Raw genomic sequence first — 8,808 nt, 5'->3', positions numbered from 1 at the left:
ATGTCCCACGAAAGCCTTCACTTACCATTTATTTTTAAATAAGAGAGAATTCCATCTGTCACTTGAGATTCCTTTAATTTAATAGTATTGAAATTCACTTATTTATATGAAACTATGGGTTCATAACTAAAATCAAATGTCTTATGCCTCAACCAAGATATAGGCAGTTGTTGTGAGGTTTAATTATTTGTGCCAACACTAATAGCCGTGCAGGTTTCAGAATAAATATGATTTCTCTCTGTGCGACTGTTACCATATCAGAATGACATTTGGGTGCTCGCTTTGGCAACACATATACTAAAATTGGAACGATACAGAGAAGATTAGCATGGCCCCTGCGCAAGGATGACACACAAATTCGTGAAGCGGTCCATATTAAAAAAAAGAAAAAGAAAAAAAGAATGATATTTGGATGCAATGACACAGATAAGTTAAATGTTCTTCTTGATTAGGTATTGCTATCCAATCTGTGCCAAAACTCAAATTGGAAAAAAGTAGAGAAAAAAGAAAAAAATCTGCTCTTTACATTCCAGACAAATCAATTATATTGCAAATATGTTAGTTTATATAATTAATAAAAATATTCATATAATAAAATGATTATTGGTTTTTCAATACAACAGTATAATATAATGACAGGTGTTGTGACTACAAAATACACCTGATTCCATTCTGATCGAATAAGACTTATTTTTATATCCTATTATTCCAAGTTTATCTCAATAACTGTCTTCATGAGGAATTCTATACTTCTAAGGAAATGTCATTTTTTTGCATACATAATTGTGTTTCTGTTTATTCATATATTCTCACTTTCATAATTGTTTTCATTCATACCTCTCTCTATATATATATGTATGAATGTAATATATATAATGTTTATATTACAATAAATTATAATCAAAATAATAAGAATTCATTAATTAAAAACAATACTCAATTTTGATCCTTTTAATACTTATCATATTCTTTGTAAGTAAGACACCAAATTTGTCAAAAAATGTAATGAACAAAAATGAAAATTTAAGTTTTATTGCCTTTGATAGGCTTTGACAGCTTTTTTGTTTGTTTGTTTAAAATGCCAATGTTTAAATACAACTGTTTGCATTTTCAACTTTACTTATAATATAACTACAGCCTAGGAAAAAGTTATACTATATAGTTTGGAGATAACATGTAAAATATCAGCAGTACAGAATTTAGGAGATGGTTTAATTTATTGGCCTAGTATAGGAAACCTACCACATTAGAATAATTTTAATAAAAAAAAATAGAAGCATGTTTGAATCCAATTGCAGTGTCAACAAAATTTGCAGAACCATCCCTTTCATGGAATGTTCCTGGAGCATAGCATTCGCATTGATGTTTTCTGTTAAGCTATTTTTACCTCAACTAACGGTATCTGATATAAGATAAACCACACTGTGCATTTAGACATAATTATCTGTGTTACCTATCAGAGTAATCTTTCAAATTTTCATTTTTGAATGAGCAATGATTTGCTGGATATGTGGTTTTATTCCATTATTCAAACATAATGGGAGCCCTGAAACATGTTAAACACACATAGCTGAAACATGATTTATATATTCTGAATAAATATCTCCTGATAATTCTATCTCAATACTATGCCTCTCACCTGTGATATTTATTCCATTCCATATTTCAAAAAGCTGTACCATTTTACAGTTTCAGTGATGGAACATTCATTGTACATTTGTGCATGAAATATGGATCAGACAAATATAACCTGCAGGATTCAGTCTGAGCAGTTGCTTTCCCTATATGAACAGTGTTATTCAAAATGACAACGTACAACCTCATAAATAATGAAATAAAGGAACAAAACAATTCAAAATCCAGAACAATTCTAAACAATGTTTATGTGTTATAGTCAGAAAGAGAGTTTTAAAACTAGTATTCTCAAAAGACTTTGCTTAAACATTTTTTCAAACAAATATGTCAATGAATATATGATTCACATATATCAACTGCTAAATCATGTTCTGCTTGCTTCATTGGTTCTGGGTTTTCAAGATCGAGTGGTCTTTGAAATCTTTTTGCATTATGTGCTTTCTCAAAATTATTTACCTTATAAATACAACCCTTAGAAGAGACCATTAACATAATTTTTAAAAGGAAATAACTAAAAAAGTAAAATATTTCCCAATTTCTGTGTAGTGTTTATTGTTTGTATTAAGGAGAACAGAATGAAGAGCAGTTGCCTTGAGCCTACGGCTAGAGCAGAATACTGATCACTGAATACACTGACTTCAGTGCTTTGGTCACGTGTGTGTGTGTGTGTGTGTGTGTGTGTGTGTGTGTGTGTGTGTGTTTTAAGGCAGATGAAAGTATTTGAGTCACAGTTGTCTTTGACAGCTATGTAAGTTTGTACTCAGGATGTGTTTAATAGAGTAAAATAAATGTGACAGATATAAAAATAACAGTTATTTACGTTTTCTGTCTCTGACTTTTTTACTTTTTTATTCTTTTGTTATACAGTCATGTTTACTCTTTCACTTTTTCTTTAGGTATTAATGATGTTTAGAATTTCTTACTACCTATAGCATGTTGAAATATTTACTAAATATTCTTTTGCCTCATGGTATTGGTTGTTTCATAATTGATTGTCACTTGTCTATTACATTGAATTAAATATCATATATTTAATATATAGGTGCATTTCTGTGTATTTCTATGCTTTAGCATTGTAGCTGCTTAAGCAAGACACAAACAAGAACAATGTCAATAAACAAGCTAATATAAAAGAGGAAGATTTCATGAGATCTCACCCCTAGATAAATAACTCCAATCAATAAGTCACTGCTAAAGAGAACTAACCTCTCACTAGGATGGTCACATTCATCTAGATATCATATACACCCAACTCAGTCTAACTGGACTCAGCATGTTGTGTACACACACACACACACACACACACACACACACACACACACACATGAAAACACACACTAACAAACACACCTCACATCTCACATGCAGCAACTAAAACTATTAAAAAAAAAAACAGGCCATCAATTTGAGAGACAGCACAGATGGTGTATGGGAGAGATTGGCAGTAGGATAAATGGTAGGGGTTGGAGGGAGGAGAAATAAAGTGGCTTTAATAACCATTTTTAAATAGGAAGGAAAAGAACATGCAACATACTGTCTGGAATAGTGCAGAAAATCCAGGCTAACTTTTCTTTATTCATCATAAATACTGTTAATTTGAAAACTGGAAATCAGAGTTACCTGTTTTTATGCGTGGTTATTTTTTTTTTTTTGAGAGTACAATAAAGTGCAAAGTTAATGTAGAACACTTAGATATAATATTAAAAATTATAATAATTCTATCATTTTAAAATCTGTATTTAATTTTATAAATGACCCTACTTAGACTTTCTGTAATTTGCTGGCTCTAAGTTATTATTTGAGTCTTAGGGAAAAGAATAAAAATATATTCTCTTAGCTTGTATAATGTAAAGATAATAGAGATGGAAAATATCTGTTACTAAAATTTCCATAAATGATGCGTGTGTGGAAGTTTGTGTGTTTAGGATCATAGTAACATTTCAAATCAATGTACTAATGGTCGGGTATTCTAGATAATTAAGATATTCCCTAAAGGCTCTTTCAGCACTTCTTGAAAATAGTTTACAATTTTGAGACCACTTTTGTAGCATTTAGTGCACTGAAGCATTAGTTACTTCAAATGATGCCCTCAAGACTCAAAATAGCTAAGTAGCTGTAAACAGCTTTCCAAATTTACAAATATAACTTTAATGATTTCTATAAATAAAATGATAAAAATATTTTGATTGCATTTTTCTTACCAGTAGATTTTAATTCTTACTTTTATGTTATTAAAATGGAGTGATATATTTAAAAGCCATCGATGACCACAAGTATATACTTCCTAGCGATACATAGAGTGAAAAAAAGCTAAATCCTCTCATTTGCAGATTTCAGTATCTTATCAAATCAGGTTACCTCTGATATGGTTTCCTTTTACCCAACTTAATATGTTTATTTCAATGAAACAGAAGTGAAGCTGCCATGTTCTTTGGCATATTACAATTTTTAGAAGTCATAGTTTCAGCAGGGTGAGGAGGCACATGCCTGTAATCCCAGAACTCAGGGAGGCAAGGTCTTTGGCATATTACAATTTTTAGAAGTCATAGTTTCAGCAGGGTGAGGAGGCACATGCCTGTAATCCCAGAACTCAGGGAGGCAAAGGCTATTGGATTTCTCTGAGTTTGAGGCCAGCCTGGTCTACGGAGTCCCAGATAGCCAAAGGTACACAGAGAAACCCAGTTTTGAGGGGAAAATTGACGGTTTTTGCTCTTGAGAATAATGATCATCATCAAAAAAATATTTCCTGTATATTTACTATTTCTTTCAGACTTTGTTTACTCCCTTAAAATTTCATTCTGTCAGGCATTTAAAGTAAAATAACCAGAGTATTCCCATGACCATAAATAGATAATGTGTATAAATAGAATAAAATTTAGCAGTCAACTCAAGTCAGTATAGTTCATTAACTAGTTTATTATCTTAGACCATTTGCTTGGCTTATTTAGAGTGTAAATCTGCTTTGCTAATTGTTTGTCTTATTTCAGTGAGAATACATATTCAGGCTTATTTACTTAAAAATTTCAGAAGAATAGAAAAAAGAGTTAGGTGTAGAAGGACAGAACTTTTGAAGACTTATACATGAATATTATGAGTTCAAGGTTACCCTGGGTACTTACTGTGACCCTATTAAGACACATATATAGAAATAGGTTAACATCTAGAAAAAGGAAATAAAATAAAAATGATTTCTAAGAATTAAATTGGTGTACTCTGTAAAATATTGATAAATACACTATACTTATATTGATGGAAATTGTAAATAAGATAACACTCAACAAAGTGTGTAGTCTAAATACTGTGTTTTTCTAGTACTAGTAAGTACTGTTTGAGTTTATTTTCATTATCATGAAAAATATGTGGGTAAGCCTACATAAAAGATCAGTGGTTTAATTTTGCTCACAGTTCTAGAGTATTCAACACTTGCTTTGATTGCTTCGTTGACACAGAGCTTTGGTGAAGCAAAGCATCATGTCAGTACAGAAGAGTAATGAGGTGGGAAAATCCGCTCTGAAGGTTGGTGACACCGTTACTTGGCCTTGTCTACTAGACTACAAATAATGAAAAGAAAACAAATCAAAACAAAAACAGGTGAATTAGAGCAATTCTTGTTCTTTGCTCCCTGGTTTTAGAACAATGTAACTAGCTCTTTTAATCCCTTCAGACTTAGGCTTCCTAAACACAATAGCCCATTGTGAGGGGCAGTCCATTATTTTTCTGTTATTTGGGAAAAACACATTAACTACATTAATTCAAGTTACTGAAAAATAACGAACACATCTCATTCTTCATTTACTTAACACATTGCCGAGATGCAACTATGGTTTTGAAAACAAAGAGCTCCTGAAAGTGGCTCACATGTTGAATTCTTGGCCCCATGTGGTAACAACATCAAAGGGTGATTGGATAATGAAGGCACTACTTCAATAATTAATCCATTGCTTTGTTTGTGGAGTATGTGGTGTTACGAGGTCAGGTAACGGATAAAGAACTAGGCCACTGACGGTATATATTTGAGGACAATATCTTCTTCTCTAAACCCTTCTACCTGTATTGTATCTGGTAAGTACATGGTACGCAGTTTTCCTTCACTGCTCTTCCATATTGACAATGCACTAAAGTGCAGGAGATGTGGATAACTTGACAGAGATGGCCTAGTTTTCCATTGGTTGTCTACTGTGTCTCTCTGCCTCTTGGGTTTTTGTGGTGATGTGCATAGAAGTTGATGGTCACACCTGTAGCCCCATGAAGAACTTCAAGTTCTCCCTCTGCTGCACAGGGAGCTCCAGAAAAGTCCGAGCTAAATGAACCTATTTAAAAATATAATAGGAAGCTATCTCAGAAAAATGGGAATAGGGCTTCCTCAAGACCCAGCTATTCCACTCCTTGGAATATACCCAGAAGATGCTCCAGCACACAACAAGAAAATTTGCTCAACAATGTTCATAGCAGCCTTATTCATAATAGCCAGAACATGGAAACAGCCTAAGTGTCCCTCAGTAGAAGAGTGGATAAAGAAACTGTGGTACATATACACTATGGAATACTACTCAGCTATTAAAAACAAGGAATTCCCGAAATTTGTGGATAAATGGATTGAGCTAGAAATGATCATAATGAGTGAGTTAACCCAGAAGCAGAAAGAATCAAATGGTATATACTCACTTATATCTGTATACTAGCACAAGGGGCATGTCCCACGAAAGCCTTCACTTACCAGGAAACTGGGACAGAGGGGAAGGCATCCTATTGGGACTCTAAATGAGAGACGCATGGGAGAACAGCAAAATAAAAGATCCAGAGGGTCCTAGAAATCTACAAGTAGAACAATATGATAGGCAGATTTGGGCCCAGGGGTCCCGCTCAAACTAAGGCACCAGCCAAGGACAATACAGGAGGTAAACTTTAAACCCCTTCCCAGATCTAGCCAATGGTCAGAATATTCTCCACAGTTGAGTGGAGAGTGTGATATGACTTTCTCACGTACTCTGGTGCCTCACATTTGACCATGTCCCCTGGAGGGGGAGACCTGGTTGCACTCAGAGGAAGGACAGCAAGTAGCCAAGAAGAGACTTGATACCCTATGAGAATATATAGGGGGACGTAATCCCCCTCAAGAACAGTCATAGGGGAGGGGAATAATGGGAAAATGGGGGGGGGGAGGAATGGGAGGATACAAGGGATGGGATAAACATTGAGATGTAACAAGAATAAATTAATAAAAAAAAAAAAAAGAAAGAAACATAAGGAGCCAGAGGTCCAGCTGAACATGCTAATGAATCTGTGAACCTCTACATGTTATTATGAGTCTGCCCAGTATGGACATGGATGATGCTAATAAAAGCCTCTTGCTTTTCAAAAAAAAAAATATATATATATATATAATAGGAAAGACTAGAAAAAAATGGGAAAGGGAAAAAAAGGAATAGAATCACAGGAATCTCAACATATTATACTTAGCAGAAAATGTTATTCAAAAGATAGGATCTAACACTTCTCCTTATGGACTTAAACATTAAATAGGGACAGTGGTAGTATAATAAATGCACTACGAAACATTGTCATATTATTATTGAGTGTCATACAATTAAAGAAATGTAATCACAGAATTTGAGCATAAGGCTTTATTTTACTCACACATTTAATTTAATGTAGCTAATAAATTATACATAAAGTTAGACATACGATATGCTTAGACTATTTGTCCCTGTAACATTCCCATGGAATTAACTGATTTTAAATAGTTTCATGAGATGTTTAGATCAGGATGGTTACCCCGAAGAAAAGCCACTTTTAAAGAGCAATTTCTACTCATTAGTATGCTCTGTTGTGATCTTGCTTATCACAATGAGATAATATGGATTATGAAGTCCCAACAAAGGCAATTGAATCACCACTTTCAAAGTTAACAGCATGAAAAATCATGGATCAATGTTTGTTTTTATTGTAAATGGTCCAATATCAGTTATAATATTTTAGAAATCAAAACTAAGCAAGGTAGCAACTAAAATCAATAAAATAACTAAGATGATTATCATACTTTTCTATGAATCTAGCTTGTTAAGAGCATAAGCAGTTTTACCTTAATTTCCTTTTCATTATCCTACTTAATAAACCAGATATGCAGAGATATTATACATAAGTAGCATTGACAGATAATAAGCAAAATAGACATCAAAGTCATTTATGGTAGAAATGTGTTTTAATACTATGTACGCATAGAATTTAACATCAGAAAGTGTAAGATTTAAAGTAATGTTTCTAAATATGATGCCATGTATATTACATCTGGAATTTGACTTTATTTAGTACAAAAAGAAGAAAAACTATGCAGCAAGTGTCAAATCTCATCATATGAATGTTTGAAGCAATTTCCAAAAAAATATATAGTAAGTATTGTTCATTTAAATGGATTTTTAGGGCGGAGTGGGTATTGGCAGGAATGGGAGAGAGCTAAAAGGGGGTGAGGATGAGACTGAAAATGAAGGTTCAAAGCTGGCAGCGTAGGAATTGCCATTTGTCTCTATTCCTCCCAATGCTACACATACAGCTACAATGAGCTCAGGGGCCATTTGTTTTTCCACTCCTCACTTTATGTGATAAAATTATGTAAATTAACACATTTAGGAAAATAAAAGCCAGGATTCAAGTGTATACTAGCAAATCTAGTATTTTCTTTCGACAAATCACTTCACTTTGAGGAAAGGGAATACAGATGTGAGTAGCTGAAATGGGGCTCTAGACAGATTTTAAAAAATCTAGGTGCTCATTGAAAACGTATTACTAGATGTTTATAATTTTGTTTAAAGTATCACAATTGTCAATCAATGGGGATAATGTATAATTACTGAATATTAAAAATTTTTTAATATCTTTTGTCCTTTTCAGTTTTTATATACCACTATGCTGCTTACAAGAAAATAGTGCACACTTTCTAAAACTGGCTTAAAACACTGATACTTCTACTGAATGGCATGGCTGAGGGCTAGAAAGCAACAGGGATCTCTGGAGATGACAATCACTCTATAAACCAAATGCATTATCCTGGGCTGATACTAACGTTCATGTGCAGTGGCACAGGCACACACTTTAAAGATCCAAGGTAGAGCCGCAGGCACAGATGGGAAGAAAGTTCGGAAGTGGTTAAGGCATCCATCCAACTCTTTTTCAGTG

The 8,808-nt window shown here is 33.5% G+C and overlaps 1 non-coding gene across 1 annotated transcript; it reads left to right on the top strand.

Annotated features, from left to right (window-relative positions):
• The first annotated feature begins 273 nt into the window (after positions 1 to 273).
• LOC127193511 (U6 spliceosomal RNA) lies at positions 274 to 380 on the top strand. The gene has a single exon (XR_007831152.1). It is a non-coding gene; the product is annotated as a U6 spliceosomal RNA (small nuclear RNA).
• The last annotated feature ends 8,428 nt before the right edge of the window (positions 381 to 8,808 follow it).

The sequence above is a fragment of the Acomys russatus genome, chromosome 8, assembly GCF_903995435.1.
Source record: "Acomys russatus chromosome 8, mAcoRus1.1, whole genome shotgun sequence".
In the NCBI taxonomy this organism is placed as follows: Eukaryota; Metazoa; Chordata; class Mammalia; order Rodentia; family Muridae; genus Acomys; species Acomys russatus.
The sequence above is the reverse complement of the archived record's forward strand: the minus strand, read 5'-3'. Positions and strand labels throughout refer to the sequence as shown.